We start from the raw sequence: 17,361 nt of genomic DNA, 5'->3' as shown, positions 1-17,361 counted from the left end.
GCAGTGTGTTTTTTAATGATTTACAGTGTGAACAAATGTATTCAGGTGTGATTTTAATTGTGTTTCTTATTTAATGGAAAACAACAATCATGAAATTGTATTTTTTCGCATTATCAGAATGTCGACAGAGTTTTGCACACATTTCTAAAGAAAAGCAGATTTTGTCATTCAGACATTTCCTTTTTCCTGTTTCTGCCTCATCAGAGGCTCAAACCAGTTTGTAGGGGAACTGGAGCTGGAAGAAATAGATAAACCATTAAGGGAAAACTCTCACTATCTGTTCAAAAGGAGGAGATATTTTTAACACAAGGACCCAGAAAAAAAACTCCAAGGTCCTTCAGTCACCAAAACAGCAGCAGTTTAAAATATCATAAACATGACCCAAGTTTCTTAATCATTGCAGGAACAGAAAAAACATATTCATTTGAAAGTGTGACAAAGTTCTTATTTAAAATCAAAGCTATAAAATAATCATAACTGTCTGGTCTTTAATGGGTATTTATTTTTAAATGCTCTGATCTGTTTGTGTAATTTAGCACTTCTCAGGTTTGTAAAGTCAAAAACTGTCCTCAACTGCAGGCGTATTCCCACCAGCCGTGTTTAGTCCGCTTTAATTTCCATGGGTAGCACAGATAAACAAAACACCTGTTCGTTTGGGGAGGTGTCAAAAGGAAATGCCGAGCGGATTGGAGACTACTCCAAAAGCAGAAAGTGGACTATAGCTCAAGGCATTCTGGGTAAAAATAACTAAAACAAACGAGGATCTAGCGCTAGCTGGAGAAATGACTCTTGGGCTTTTACTGAAGACAAAAAAGAAACACTACAACCGCTAAACTCTGACGCTACTCCCTTTTGTTTACATTTGAAGAAGGAATTTGCGCTCAATGTCTTTGTCTGAGGTTTTTGGTGTCGTTTCCTTCAGTTGTTCTTAGTGCAACTCCCCAGGCGAGGAGGGGAACAGGTTTTTCAAAAAGTGTAGTTCGTTTGACACGATGCAGCCGCTGGAAATGTAACAAATGTTGCAGTTTTGGTCCCACATCGGACACCTACTGCAAAAACTCTGACAAAGAGAAGACGGGCGATCTACAGAAGGGTTGGTTGGGACAGAATTACCTCACTATTACCTCACCAGTCCTCAATTTACCAGGTTATGGTTCAGTCTTAAATAGAAAACAGTGTAATAATAAAAGGAACACAACCAGAGAGGCCTGTTTATGACCGCAGCACAGTTTTCACTGGAAGGCTGTAGAACGGCTGCTGAAAGGCGGCTGTTGGCGAGGAGCTGAGTCGGGTTTCCTGTTGGTGAACCTGATCCATCAGGTCTCATTAATATGTGAGGATATCTGTGATCAGGATGTTGAGCTAAGGAAGGACTGTGATATTTCTTCCTCTGGCTTATCTTCAAGAGTTCAAATCCCAACACTACAAGGGTCATGTTGTGTATTAGCATATAATTAAAAAAAATGGCCCGTCCCAACAGAAACGTCTGCGTCATTGTTTATTACATACAAACAAAGTGGAATTGGAAAGGCTGTGTTTGTAAAGCCAGTTACAACCTCGCTGTTTTCACAAGTTTTTAAGATGGAAAGTACAAGTCAGGCCCGACTAATCCGAAACATTTGGATCAGCAACTGTGACCACCTTGACAAAAGCAGGCAGCTTGCTGGAGTTTACACAATGCCAGGAAGTAAAGAGGTCAGCAAGAACGACAAGGCTATTTCTGAAACAATACGAAGTTACTTGGAGATAACTTTTTAGTCATAAGACCACTCAAGGCACTTTACACTGAGGCCACACACCAATACATACACACACACACACATCGCTAGGCAAGTTAGAGTCAAAGTGCCTGGCCAAGGGGCACGTTGGCGTCTGACAGGAGAAAGCTGGAATTGAACCTACAACCAAGACAATCACAAGTCAACTAGTCAGTCGCCCACCTTCCAGTGAAGAGATTCACAGAAAACCTTTAAGCTCAGACCTGAACCTTCAGAGACACATAAAGACAGTTACAAAGTCGGCCTTTCATCACCTGAAGAACATCTCAAGGATTAAAGGATTAAAATCTAGAGAAATGCATTTATCTTTAGTTGCATTGATTACAGCAACAGTGTCTTCAGCTCTGCCTAAAAACCTAATCATCCAGCTGCAGCTGATCCAGAACGCTGCTGCTGGTGTTCTCACTAAATCCAGGAACATGGAGCATCACTCCAGTTCTAAACTCTTTCCACTGAGAGAATAGACTTTAAAATACTGTTGTTGGTTTGTAAATCAGTGAGTGACACAGCAACACAATGCATTAAAGACCTGTCGTCATCATATCAACCTTCCAGACCTTCTGAAACCAAACATGGAGAAGCAGCATTCAGCTTCTATGCACCACAAATCTGGAACCAACTTCCATAAAACTGTAAAACAGCTGAAACTCTGATTTCCTTTAAATCTAGACTAAAACACTCACCTGTTTAGAGTTGCCTTTGATTAATAGTAAGTGGAAAATTGATCAACATTTTTGATGGGTGTTAATGATCAGGACAAAATGTTTATTGCTGGTTTAAAAAATGGCGACTATATGACGCCTTTATGATGTTAATCAGCTTTTAGATAAGGTCTTTGATTAACATCAAGTTGTATTATTGTCTTATTTTTTTTTTATTTCTCTCTCTGTTATTTTTCATCCTTTACTTTCCAACTGGGGGGTTTTGATATCTGCCGTTTGGATTTGTAATTGTTGGTGTGCTGCTGCCATTCCTGGACAGTCGTCTCAAAAGTTCATTCACACCAAGGTCAGACTGTCTGATGCTCAAATATTTGTTACAAATTCATCTAAGTCTTAAGGTTTTGTTTCTGTACCTTGCTTGGTTTAAATGACTCATAGGTTTAAACGGCAGTGGGTTGACTTTAACCCTCCTGTGTCCTTTTGGCAAACACACACATTGAAAACAAAGAGGCACAAAAGTCCCAGTGTTACATGAGTCACGACAGAGTAATTATAGGCTTTACGGTGCTCAGTGTGGGTCGTTAGAGTGTCCTGACAATAGTTTAGAAAGTCTTTAAACAAGTTTAGCTTGTTTGGTTGCCAGTATAAAGAATTTGCTCTTAAACAAAAAATGTCAGCATGACTAGCCCTAATTCACATCCAGGTCAATGTTTGGCTGCACTGTAAAAACACAAAATCTTACTAAGTCGTCTTGATTTCTTGTGCCATTTATTATCACACTTTAAAATAGGACGAAACTAACTTACAAGTAACTTTTCAGCAAGCTATACAAGTTTGTTTTAAGTCAGTATTTCCTGAATATTGATGAAAAAGTGCTTGCTATAAGTGAAATAATCAACATTCATCAATATTAAAGGAATATTGACGTAAAATAAACTCGTATATCTAGTTGAAAAGTTACATTTCAGTTACTTTTGCCTTATTTGAAGTGTATTGAGATATTTGGATGCGAAACTAGACCAAAACTACTTGGTAAAGTTTTGTGGTTTTGCAGTGTTAAACACAAAAATCAGCTCGTGATTTTCAGGACACTTACCTCCTCCATGAGGTGGAAGGTGGATCATTTGGGATTACTTTGGACCACAAATTAAAGTGACCTTAAGAAAATTCTGCAGAAGCGACATTTTAATTAGAGTGGGTCTGAACTTTCCACAGCGACGCTGTTATAAAATGATACAAAAAAAAATGACAGATGAGAGTTATAACTGTGGCTGAATAGTGTTTGTTTTTTTCCTTCATTCTGGCTTCTTTTTATCCAACCAGTTTTCTCAAACAATGTGATCAAGCAACAGTTCAGCGGCTGTTATCGCCGCCTCTCGAATCTCTGCTTCACAGCTTGAAGGCCAAACAAATACCTACGATTGACTGAGTGCTGCTGGAGGGAGATGAGAAAGACCCGAACAGATGGATGTGATAGAAAGGGAATGTTCACTGGCGGTATTTGACAAAAGAAAAATGCATACAGCGGCCATCAGCGCTGCTTTACATATTTTATAGGAAACAGACACAAGTAAAACACGGAGGCCGCAGCTCTTCGACTTTTCAGGTCAAGAGTCGCCATGTTAAGTTGTTTTCTGGTGTAAATGTGCAGACACTGTGTGTTATTTCAGATTCTGCTTATTGAAGAGAAATGAAATATGACCGATTGTCAGGCTGTGGTTGAAAAGTGCCAGGCAAGAGTATTTCTTCTTCTTCTAGATCTTTTTCACATTTTATCATGTCACAACCACAAATTATGTATATTTTGGGAATTTTATATGAAACAGCAGCAGATGATGGTGCATAATTGTAAAATAGAAAGAAAATGGCGCACAATATGTTGGGTAAGTCTGTACAATAAAACCATGCATCCATACATCGTCTATCCTCGGTAATCCTACACTCTAAACTTTGAAAAGTTGACGTTACTTTAAAAAAAAATCTTGGAAACCGACTGCCTTTAAAAATGTAAGTAAGTAAGTTTTGATTACTTGACATATACTTGTTCAGTGTACCTAAGAACTTAATTGTGTCAAGTTAATTTAACTTAGTTAAGTGAAATTGTTTCAACTTAGAAAATAGCAAGTAAATTATTCTCTTCTTAACTCAAATACATCAAGTTAGTCCAACTTACTTGAACAGTACAGTTTACTTAGCAGAATCTAGGAAACGGATTGCCCTGAATAAATTAAGAAACCACAACAAAAGATTTTAAGTTCACAAGATTCAACATTTTACTTTAACAAAATGATATACTTAGCATAACATAACAGTCAACAACCCCACATGAACCTGGATGACGTCTGTCATGGCATCTGAATCCTGAGGAAAATAAGAAAACTACACATTTAAAAAAAAAAGATTGAGATGAAAGTTTAGATTTTTTTTCCACAACCTGTGACAAACAGAACAGCAAAACATCTCAGAGACGTTGTAGAACTTTTTCATCGTCCTCGAGGAAAACTGAGTGACATCACAGGGTCGCTGTCCTCATGGCAACAACATCGTTGGTCTACAAGAAGAAAAAAACAAAACAAAAGCATATTTTGAAGAAACTGAATCACATTTTTTTTTTACAAACAAAAACCTTGTCTCACACAAGCTCATTCAGATTTTAATGCAAAAACATCCACTTTCAAGTTCAGATTCCTTATTGGATACAGGTCTGGCCTTTGACTAGGCCAGTCTTAAACATGAATTTGCAGTAATCTAAACCATTCCTCACAGTTTGGGCTATGAAGGTCATAAGTGCGGCTCGGGGGTCATTTGGACTGACTTTGTGTGGCCCACGACTTCAGACAAACAGATGATACAAATTTTCCAGCCCCTTTGCAAAGGTAGCTGATGCAGGTGGAGACTTTTTATTTTTAACCGAATTAGAGCAAATTAAAACCTTACAACACAAACTTTGAATACTTTGCCTCTTTGATTTCTCTTGTGAGGATCACGTCTACCCAGCAACCGAGATCTGCTTTTAATTCATTTATTACACTTCAATGAACAAAAAATGACATAAATCTTGTTTTGATTGCTCAGAAGTGACAAAAACAAAAAAAAGTTATCTTATTTGTAGTTGAGACCTTTCAACATTTGTGAAGTGGACCCACTTTTTCAAAACCCATTTTAATGTTTGGGATCAACAGCAAATTACACATAACCCTCCAACAAAACAAAGGGACTACTTTACTTGTTTAATGTATTGCGACTTAGCTTCAATGCTGAGTAGGTAAAAAATAAAATAAAATCACTTTACTTTTCCTTTTTTTTCCCCCTTTTTGTTTTGACCCACCACATAAAATACATAAAAATAGGATGTTTGTATTGATGAGTACAATACAAACATCCTTGCATAAGTATTCATATATTTATGCAAGGTGGTGTAAATTGCAAACAGCCCAGTGGTGTGTGCGTGTGTGTGTGTGTGTGTGTGTGTGTGTGTGTGCTGAGGAAGTTTATCACAGATCTTTCTGGGAAACAAACCAACAGTGCGTGGAAAGCTCCGAGAACACATTGAGTTCTCTCTCTCTGCTTTGTTTTTCTCTGTTTCAGCCACAGGTTGCTCGCCCGCTGCACACCGCCCCATCACCTGTTTCTCAGGGTCCCGTCCCATAAACGTCACACGTGTGGCGGCCGGCCGTGGCTGCTGGAGCCGGAGGCTGTTTGCTCAGCTTGTCTCCGTCCTTTGAAGGGTGAAACAGTTTGCACAAGCAGCTCCACTTCTCACACTTCTTTTCCACGTCTGATTCATCCACAGGTCAGAGTCCAGGCGCTCGCCTCGCAGGGAGGAAGTTCAGACGCCTTATTAGACCTTCAGGCGGCTGCTCCTTGCTTGCATGTCCGCAAACACTTCAGTTGTGAAAGCCATTCCAGGTAGGTAAGTTAGGAGTCATAAAGTGATTGTATGAAGTATGTATCCAGTTTTAAATCTTAAATAAAATCGTCTGAATGCGGGCCTAAATGTGGCAAAAAGGATTCCAGATTATTGGGTCAGAGACCCAAAAGGTAGTTTAAATGAGTTTTGTATTCTCATATAGAGAGTAACGAACACTACTTCTTCTATTTCTACTTTGTTTGCAAGCAGACAGACGTTCTTGTTGCGTTGAAAAAGCCACTTCTTTCCCACATTAACTCCCTCGACGTTTGTCTGATTTCCACACATTTATCGTTCAGTTTTTGCGCCCGATCAATTCGCCTCTGGACGTCTGACCCCATCTGTCGGTATGAGCAGAAAGTGTTTGTGCTGGCAGACTAACAACAGCATCTGCTGGTTGGCGCATTGGTGAATGGATGCCCATCGCCGTGGCAACGTGCCCCCCTCCCCCGACACGAGTCGTCAAGTTTGACAACGCAAACCCGCAACCCGCCCGTCTGTGCGCCAACTCAGATCAACTACGGCACATCATCCGTGAACGCCTCATCAAAAACCCCGGAAAGCAGATGCTGTCAGGGCTGCGGCTCGTTAGTCTTGGCTCTCTCACATGGCTGCTGGTGGGAGATGTAGAAAACATGAGCCAAATGCTAATTAATCTGTGTGAGATGCAGCATGTAAACCAGCGACGCCTTAAAGTGAATTAATAATTTAGAAAATGCTCATCGATCATGGAGTCTTTGTCTGTCGTCGACCTCGTCACAGCCTTTGAGTACTTTCCTTGTGAGGCTTCCGTAGTGTGTTTACATCACGTCACCTTGCTACTTGCACTGACTCACTCCATGACGCCATCGCTTCTCGTTTCCTGAGTCCCAGTGTGGTCCTGAGGGCGGAACAATCCCCAGTAAAAGGGCGACGCTCTCCAGTCCTCAACCCTTACGTCCCAGAGGATTCGAGTTTGTCGAGTCTCTGAAGAGGACTTCCTGGGAAACCACCACTTCCTGTTTCAGCAAAACTTCCCGTTTGTTTTTTGTTTTTTTGGTCAATCACTCAACCTCTCAGGAATTAGTCTCTGACCCAACTCGTACTTTTTGATCGCTGTTATTAAAACTCGCTTAATCTTCCTGGATTGTACGTGATCTGACATTCTTTACAGTTTCATTGTTATTTCACTGGATTATGACCCTGGTTTAGTACAGGATTTATGAGTATTTTGAGCATGATTTTTGGGGCGAGGACGGTGTGCTAAAACGTCCCTTGTGTTTAAAGCACTGACTATGTGAGGATCTCCAGACAACACAGTGTGGAAGGAAATCTCCTACATCTTGCAGACGAATGATGCAGATGATGCCAAGACTAACGAGCCGCAGCCCTGACAGCATCTGCTTTCTGGGGTTTTTGATGAGGCGTTCACGGATGATGTGCTGTAGTTGACTCCACAGAGCATCAGCTGAATAGAAACAAAACTGAAGTAAAAAAAAAAAAAAAAAAGGTCCCAGTTATTACTGCTACAAACTAGAGATCAGGCTTGAAATCTGGTGTTGTGATGGAGCTGAACATTCAGAGACACATAGAGACGATTACAAAGACAGCCTTCTGTCACATTAACAAAGATTCCAGGTTCCAAAGAGATTTTGGAAACTCATCCATGTGTTTGTTTTCAGTCGAATTGATTCCTGCAACATTGTCTTCACAGGTCCGCCTAAAAAAGTCAACCATTTGACATTATGACTCCATTTGATCCAAAACGCTGCTGCCCACTTTCTCACTAAAATTAGGAAAACATAGCAAATCATCTTAGTTTTCACTGACTCACTGTAGCCTAGAGAACTGACTTTAACATAGTTTAAAAGTCACTGAATGGCTTAACACCAGAACATGTCATACTTTGTTCTTTAAATTAGAAATGAAAGCAAACATTTTCTTAATGTTTCATAAAGAAAATTTTTTGTAAATTCTACGTTCTATTTTCTCATTAAAAGTCAGAGTTGGGTTATTGCCTGGAACACATGATTTCATTTAGGATAATCGCTCCCTAAAACAGAGGAAGGACATTTAGAGCTGCACAGCACAATTAGAAAAAATGGCCAGTTTTAAACTCGCCATTCCAATTGATCTGATCAGGAGGATGCTCTGTGTGTGTGTGTGTGTGTGTGTGTGTGTGTGTGTGCGTGCGTGTGTGTGTGTGTGTGCGCGCGTGTGTGTGTGTATATTGCAGCTCCTCCGGCATCATGACAGCATCCATCACTTCAGTTATTCTCGGCAGTGATAACGATCACAGTGCTGAACGTCCGTAGTTTAACAGGCACCTGTCCTGCTGAGGAAGAAGCATGAAGCGCTGACCAGCTGTGCCCTGATGACACTTCAGTACTAGGCTGAGATATTTCACATGCAGATTCTGACTATTTAATGCGTGGCTGTTCGCTGTTGAGGCTCACGCAGAAGAGCAGTGATGAGGGAAAATTTGTCAGAGGTTTCTAAAGTAATCTTCCCGATAAATGATGACTGACTTTAAACTGAGACGGTGTGATTGCTGCAGCGTTTGGTGAAGGTGTCATAGTGAAATCCTGGCCTCTCCGCAGCACTTTGTGTGCCTGTCAGTGATGCAACGCCTTCAGAAAGTATTCGCACCGTCTGAGCCGGAGCTTTTCAGCAGAGATCTGGAAGCAGCAGGTCAACTCTCACATCGGTTCAACACTTGTCTTCCCCTAAACAGCTTCTGATATTACAGCCTGACATCTGGGTGTAGTGGTGGACCTGACCTTTCAGAGACACATAAAGACAATTACAAAGTCAGTCTTTTGTCACCTGAAGGACATTTCCAGAAATAAACAAACGTTCGAGCAGGATCCAGAGAACCTCATCCTTTTGTTCATTTATGTATTAACAGTGTGTTTACGGGTCTGCCTAAAAAATTATTTTTTTCATTCTACCACGGTAATATAATGCTTTTTTTTTGTTTTTTTGTTTTTTGTTGCTTGTTAATTGTGTTATCATGTGAAGCAATCTGTACTGCCTTGTTGCTGAGATGTGCTCTACAAAATAAACTCGACTTCCTTTTTCTTCCAGAATCAATAAAGACTACTTGTAAAAAAAAAAAAAAAAAACTCCTGGTTTTAAAGTAAAAAAAACCACTAAACTTTGAGGGGTATAAGAGCTTTTTGCTGTTCCAGTCCTGAAGTGGAAATTCTCATGAGTTTGCTTTAAATGGAAGATGAACAGCAGGCAGTAAGACGTGGGCACCCTTCCTCTGTTAACCATAAACTCCTCTGTAAACCAATGCGCTGCTGAGTCAAAGAAAACCTCTAAAGTTGGAAATTTTAAAGTGTAACTGTACTACAGTGAAAAAGCCCCGCAGCTCTACGGACAGGAACATGAATTACGCCAGTGACACAGCAGGAGGTTCCTGTGTTCAGTCTTGAAATGACTAACGTCTCTTCCTGACCGAAACATCTGAATCTCAGTGTCACTTTGACGATTCCTCAAAATAAAACTTCAACAGTGAATGAAACGGATCGACCGCCTTGAACATTTCAGCTCCATGACCTCGACTCAGGGTCATGAAAAATTATTTAACTCCATAAAAAATTAAATTAAATTAAAACCCAACAGCCAAACAGTAGAAGCAGAGAGGAAGAGGAGCTGTTGCTATAGATCAGGGGCAGGTATGTGACCCCTGACCCCCCAAAAAACAACCCCACAGCCTCCCACTCTGACCATTGTCTCTACCCTCTGCTCATTTGTTTCAGTATTTTTCCAGAAATAGTTCATTGTGTGACCTGGCCCAGTGCATCAGCGTGAGTGTGGACGTGTGTTTGAAAGCATCGTAGATGGATGCGTGTGTGTGTGGGGGGGGGGGGGGGGGGGAGAAAAGGGGGGGGTGTGTGTGAGGGGAGAGGTGTGGGCTCTAGGTGTGAAACTGGGTGACAGAGACCAGTTGTCACCTCTATCTGAGCTCCAGTCTCTGACTTACAGGAAATGTGAAGCTAAAGGCTTGACTCTGAATCCTCGGCGAGATAAAAGGATGTGATGTCACCTGGGCCGGATTTTAGCAGGGGCTTACCGGGGCTGCAGCCCGGGGCCCCGGCATTTCGGGGGCCCCGAAGGATGTTTTATATTTTTGTGAATGGATAGTGTCAGAATTTAATCAATGACTACCATGATTTTGACAGCACCGATGAAAAATGTTCCAATTTGTTCTGGCAAACGTCCATCTTGAATGCTTGCTTGTTATTGGTCCACTTTTGACGCATCTTACGCATTGGGGAGGAGGAGCGTCAAGGGAATATTATTTTACAATGGCGGACAACAGGAAATATGACAGCGGAGCGCAGAAAAGAAGGAAGAGAAAAGAAAAAGAGCATCGCGCCAAAGAGGCGACAAACAAAATGCCTAAACTGACAGGCTTTTTTAAACCTGTTAGCGGAGATGGAGCAGAAACATTATTATCCCCGCTCCTCAAACCCTTAGCTATGCTAACACCGGCACTAAGATCCCGCCAGAACCTATAACCGTGACTGAGTCGGTGGCTGGACTGGCGTCTGTGGAGTCAGAGTCGGTGGAAAGACGACTGTGGATCCGTACAGTACCGATCCGGCGCATTGGGGGGAAATTGACGAGTCCGTGCGAGTTTACTGGGCAGAGCAAGGACCGGAGAGCTGTCAAAATATGAATGTTGGCTTTCAAGCATCAGAACGGGTGTACAAGCATCAAAAGCGTCACTTCTCCAAATCTCACTTTAAAAGCAAGATGTTAAATGGTGAGTACATCGAAGACCGTGGCTGCTCTACTCTCCATCCACGGAGCTGCATTTTGTTTTGCATGCCGCATTTTCAGCAATGCTAATACTCAGTCAAACTTTGAAACTGGTTTCAGTGACTGGAAACGCAACTGAGCATAAATGCCTAAACTTTAAAAATCCTTCAGAGGGCAGCACTTTGGACTTACCTGGGTCAGGATATTTTCTGAAAACTACAGTATGCCTGATCTCTTTTTTCCAGAAGATATTGTTTATATCCATGTTCTGTCTGACTGGCAGAGAAGCACTTTTTTGACATTTATTTCCTCCACTATTTACCAAGAACTTTAAAACCAAAGAAAAAGTTTGAGTTTTGATATATTCCACTTGTACTTGTATGAACTTGTAAATGCTGGGGATATTTGTATAAATATTGTTTTACTCGCTTTGCTTTGTAAAAGTATATTTGAGCATTGCATTTCTTGCACTCAATCTGTTTTATAGTTTGTGTTGAAGTCCAGGCAACAATAACTATTCAGTGATTTTATTTTGTGATGCAAGCATCATATTCTAGTTTCAACCCCAACATGTGGTTTAGTCTTTCTAGAAAAGAGTTCAGAGTTATTTGTAGTTTGTGACAACTGGCTTATTAAAGTTGTAAGTTGTTAAAACTTACTGTTCGGTCATTTTCTGTTCATCCTCTAAAACAAAACAAACAACCAGGGGCCCCCATCCTGACTCCAGCCCAGGGGCCCCCATCCTCCTAAATCCGGCCCTGGATGTCACCCAGCAGCGTGAGTTATTACCTTTGGTTGTTCTGACAAACTCGAACCTTCAACTGAAACGGAAAGAAAATATAAAAAGTAAAACAGTCATTATTAGTTGCAACTTTTTGGCCAACTCCCTTTTTTCTTTGTAAAACTGTCATCAGTGGCTACGCTAACCTGAATGAACAGCATCTTCAGTGGGATATGGAAATAAGTTCTCTACGTCTCTCTTCCTCTGACTTCATTTAAAAACACGTCACTCACAATGGAAATACACAACCTTGAGTAAAATCCCCTTAGTAAGAACTTCCACACTAAAGAGTGTGACTTGATTACTGATAGGAACAAGGTTCCATATTTCAGTCTCTGGCCAGCTGGTTATTGCTTATGGCTGAAAATTATCTGAGTCACATCACACCCTGAATTCTCTGTTGGTTTGCAATTTATAAATTGAATCTTGTTGATGAATTAGTGATATACTAATCTTCAAAGACGCAAAAAAACCTGACAAACATAAATGTAAACAATTGAAAATGGCCACCTGTTCCTCTATAAAAATAGTAAAATATTTAATACGTGTGGAAACAATAACTTGCCAATAAAGAACTGATTTCTGCACAACAGATTCTATATTCTGGAAATAAGACATTTTATTTTGCATCCTCTAAAATAAAACATTAGAAACTGCTCCGGAAGTAAAATCTTTCGGTTTTGAATTATTAAAATACCGACCTAATTTACATGTTCATCAATTTCTTGAAGAATATAAAGCACACACAATCTGGCAAATGTAGGGCTGAATAATAAATCAATAACAAACTATATATCACGGTAGATACGTGATCAGTACCAGCAGAAAATACATCCGAAAGAATGTTCAACAATTTCACTGTACTCCGATCCAGAACCGCACGGCATTCTGGGGGATGTAGGCAGAGGAAAAGTTTTTTAATGTCTATTATTATGGCTTTAGAAGCTAACTTCTCTCCGGCAGCTAAGCTAGTTCGGTGGCGTGACGTCAATTAACTAGCTCGCTCTCTGGTTACCTAGCAACAATCTGTTGAGTAATTTACGTAGCAGCAGTTTCGCCACCGTGCCTCACAACTGTTGAAAAAACAAAACAAAACAACAAACAAACAATAAATAAATAAACATTAGTTATTTGCAATGTGTGACATCAGTCTTCATTTTCTGCTTGGAGATGCTTGAAGTTATTTTCAAGTCTTAGTTGTTTTATTCATTCATTTATTTTTACAAATAGTATCAGAGTTTCCTCATACATGCTGGTCAGATCCACCAGAGCATGACTCTTCCCCCTCCATGCTTGTGAGTTCATTCCACTGAATTCAGATCTTAATTTTTGCCAAACATGTCTTCTGTTCTGGTGCACTTCTTACATTTTTACATTAGTTTTATTGGTTTTCTCAGGCAAACCTCACTGTGACATTTGTGGGTTTTTTTTTTTTTGTTTTCTTCTTGTACACTTTCCATAAAAGTCGAACATGTGGTCTCTCCTGATTCAACAGTAGAAGGAGGCTGCTGTACTTCAATCATTTTACAGTTTTTTGGAGGCTTTATATCATTTGTTTCAGATGTTTGTTGCAGCTGTCCCTATGTTGTGGCAGTATGGGATGATGCAGATAAACTGTTAACTGTTGTCTACCTTCACACAGTGCTAACTAGAGACAACCAATCAGAAACAGGAAGTGGGCCTTACCGCTGTCTGTCAAGCTCCTGTACTTGCACTAATCCCTCCCTATCCCCTGCTCTCTGCTTCAGTACAGCTGGTTCACCACAACATAGCCTGCCATGCCATGAATGCTAAGGCTAGTTAGCATAGCTACCGATGACAACAGTTTCTATGTTATTAGGACAATTAGCACCGTGTACATAAATGTGATTGACAGCGCTAAGCCCCTCCTCTTGGCTCTGATTGGTTGCTTTTGGCACATTTCTTCACACAGCAATAATAGCTCAGGGAGGAGGAGATTGATTTATTTCCCCACAGATTATCAGTTTCCCAACGCACTTTCCCAACCGTTTTAATCATTTTTAATAACACTGCAGCTTTAATGTCTTGCATTGTGCTTCAGGTTGAGCTTGTTTGGACGGCCTGACTTGTTGGGAGTTGTTCTGAACGCCCTCCGCTTACAGACTCTAAAGAGGAAAGGTTGAGTCCAAAGTCTTTGTTTAAGTCTCTTAAATCTCTTCAGACTTAAATGTTGCTCCAGTTTTCCCTCTGAAGGCCTTCAGATCTCACCGTGGCGTTCACTGACCCTTCAGCAGTCAGGAATACGCCAATCTAAACCTCTTAGGGCAAAAAGTGATGCGATGCTACGATTGATTTATAGTTCCATTTCTTCAAAACTACATTTTACAGAAAGTATTGAAGGGTTTTTTATTTCCATGTTTTAGTCCAGATTTGTAGAAGGCATTAAACTCTTCAGCACAATTAAAAACACAAAAGCACAAAAAGCAGGCCTCCATTGAATCATTTTCACAGCACCAAATCATATTTTTACAAAGTGCTGACTCAAACACACTCCACACTTTTAAGATTTTTGTTTTGTAAAGGAAATTTAAAGCCATGCATCCTTTTCCTTCTACTTGCTAGTTTTGCAGATAAAATACCCATAAATTACACAGAAGTGTCTGATTTTCCATGAAATGTGGAGAGTAGATCCACATGGAGCTGCATTCCCCTTTACTTCCTCAACTGTCTGGCTCGTTTATTCTCTACTCTTTTGTAGAATCACACTGGAAAACAAACGCTTTTATTGATTTATGTGAACGCTGTCTTGTCTACTGTGTGCAGGATAAGCCAACCAAAAACATCTATTTCAAATTGGGAAAAATATTCTTCTCTGGGTTGCCAAGGTATTCAGAAACACATTGAGTGAATCTTTCCGCAGCGAGGATGAAATTTTATGTGCGCTCATAATTTAACGATCGATAGAGAAGTTGGAACTGGAGAGTTTGGTCTTAAACTTTCCACCGACCTGAAGGACTTTTCTCGCGGTGCCAGGAAAGTGTTACAAGGAAACCAGCAGGGTCCAAACTGAGAAACAACAGAAAACCTGTCATTTTAACATTAGTGACCACAGGGGAGAAGTTTATACTGATATGTGTCTATGACCTTGTACAGTAATTGTACATACACTGGATTTATACCAGCATTGAACTACCTTTAAAAGGGCCGTGTTGAAAATGTACATATATAGTAAGTTGCTGACAGCTAAATCAACCAGAATTTTACCTTCTTTTTTTTTGTTTTTAAGAATCGGTACTGTTTACTTTCAGAATAAATTATGTTACAAATAAAATAGCTATAACACAACAAAGTAACTATGTTCATATTAGTTGCAAAAAAAAAATGCTGCATATATCAAAAATGACTTAGTAGAAATCTGACTTAGTAATTTAACGCCTTCAAATTGGGCCTCTGTCACTTTAAGAAGCTCCTGCTCTTTCTGAAACTCCGCCTTCAGGAAATCGTCTCAACACATCTCTATTAACCCTTTAACAACGTTTTTGTCAGCGTTCCTTTGTGAAGCAGCTCCTATAATGAGCTCAGCAGATGCTCAGTTCTACCAGGTGTTTGCTAATTGCTGCTGGCTAGTCTGAAGGAGCTGAATGCAGTGGAGGGCTGCTCTGTGAGGTTAGAAACTGCAGCTCTGAGGAGGAGCTTCGCCCTCGAAGGCAGAGCTAGGTCCAACCAGGCGTTTTGCACAACTGAAATCATTTCCATGAAGGAATATCATTATAACACCTCAAAAAAGTTGATTTTACACAATACTGCCCCTTTAAGGAGCAAAGCATCTTTTATTGATGGTCTTTTCACAATGTTCCTATCTTAAATAAACTAATAAACTAAAATTGGAAGAACAACGCCAGCGTGTTTTCACTGTGTCATCTGTCCTCTGACTTGCCGTCCAGGTGAACATCGGCGAACCAGACGCAGGTGCTTCGCAAGAGAGACGACGACGACTAGTGAACGTAGATTGTTGGCGTTTTCAGAGGTCTGCTCCTGCCAGAGGGAAGCTGAATGCGACGCATTCCAGGGATTCAACCTGAACTCACAATTATTCGCAGTTCCTCTAAACCACAACTTCACAAAAGAGGAACCTTTTGATTGACTGGTGATAAAAAAACATTTGATCTTTGAAGGTTCGCTCATGTAAAACCAACCACACTGTAACCACAGCGGAGAGAGAGAGAGGAGGAGGAGAGTCAGAGTTGGGTAGAACAGAATTAAACGTTACAAGAGTTTTCTGAAGCATTTGTATGAGAAGGAAGCAGAATGGAAAAGTCTAGAGCCCAGATTACTTCATCTCCGAAGTCAACGCTATGACTCACTGCCCTCAGATAAGTCACAGAACAGCAAACGGGGAGCAGAAAGTGACTTCAGTGGACCGCAGCAGAAAGTGAGGATGAGGATAAACTCATTTATTAGTCGCACTTGAAAGATCCGGCTGGTTTGGTTTTAAAGTGGACCGTAAATCCTGGAAAAACACAAAGGAGGAAACAAACCTGCAGACAGCATCGCAAAGGCAAACCTTCCTTCCCGTGTTTACATTGTAGGGAGTCGAAAGTACACCTCAAACATCTTGAGACAAAAGCAACATTCAGCCTATTATCCAATAAAAAAGAATCTGGAAGGGGGCCTCGGTCCTTTCGGTTCTTGAGTTCTGTGGAGCCGAAGGAGCTCCCCGCTAACCGCTTCTGCGGTGATGCAGACGGAAAACATCTCTGGTTTGGGTTCCCGTCAGGAGGCCGAGGAGGAGGCAGGACGCCGGCCAAGGCGGGAGACGCTAGGACTGGGATAAACAACGGCGGATTAACACCGCGTGGACGGGATAAGTGGTGATGAGCAGCTGGGATAACGTGGAACATGGTCGTTCAGATGTCGGCCAAATTCCCTGCTTAGCTAATCACCAAGTCGACCTTAGAAAGATGAACTGAATCTCTATGGAGAAAGATGATGCTGCAGAAACAACTGGAAGTGAGTGAAGGTTCACTCTTCAGGTTAACACTTAGCAAAATGTAGATGATTCAAGCGTACTCCTAGTACACTTATACTAAAGCTATATTTGATACAGAGGTGCAGAATGTATCGTTTATAAAAGACATACAAAAAACCTGATTGTTTTTATTACATATTTGTTAAAACTGTCACCATGAGGTGACTGTATGGTTGCGACAAGATCAATCTCCACCTCTTCCCTGAGCTACTGTTGCCATCTGAAGAAACACACCAAAAACAACCAATCAGAACATGGAGGAGGCGGGTTTTAGCGCCGTCAATCAATTTTTGTTAATGTGCTGCTAAATGTGCTAACAGAGGAGAAACAATTCACTGTTACAGGAAAACCATTCACCCACTGTCATCAGTGGCTACGCTAACTAGCTTTAGCATTCACAACAGACCATGCTAGATGCAGAGTAGCAGAAAACACAAGGGAAGAGAGACGGGGGATGAACAGCGCCACATGGAGGGGTGACTGACAGC

General features: G+C 40.9%; 1 long non-coding RNA gene across 1 annotated transcript; it reads right to left on the bottom strand.

Annotated features, from left to right (window-relative positions):
* Positions 1 to 4,391: 4,391 nt before the first annotated feature.
* Positions 4,392 to 11,923, bottom strand: LOC122839781. The gene is made up of 3 exons (XR_006372106.1): positions 11,892 to 11,923; positions 8,979 to 9,109; positions 4,392 to 4,991 (listed from the first exon to the last, which is right to left on the bottom strand). It is a non-coding gene; the product is annotated as an uncharacterized LOC122839781 (long non-coding RNA).
* Between the last annotated feature and the right edge of the window lie 5,438 nt (positions 11,924 to 17,361).

Source organism: Gambusia affinis, linkage group LG11 (genome assembly GCF_019740435.1).
Source record: "Gambusia affinis linkage group LG11, SWU_Gaff_1.0, whole genome shotgun sequence".
Lineage (NCBI taxonomy): Eukaryota > Metazoa > Chordata > Actinopteri > Cyprinodontiformes > Poeciliidae > Gambusia > Gambusia affinis.
Note: the sequence above shows the minus strand (reverse complement) of the source record. Positions and strands in the feature narration are given on the sequence as shown.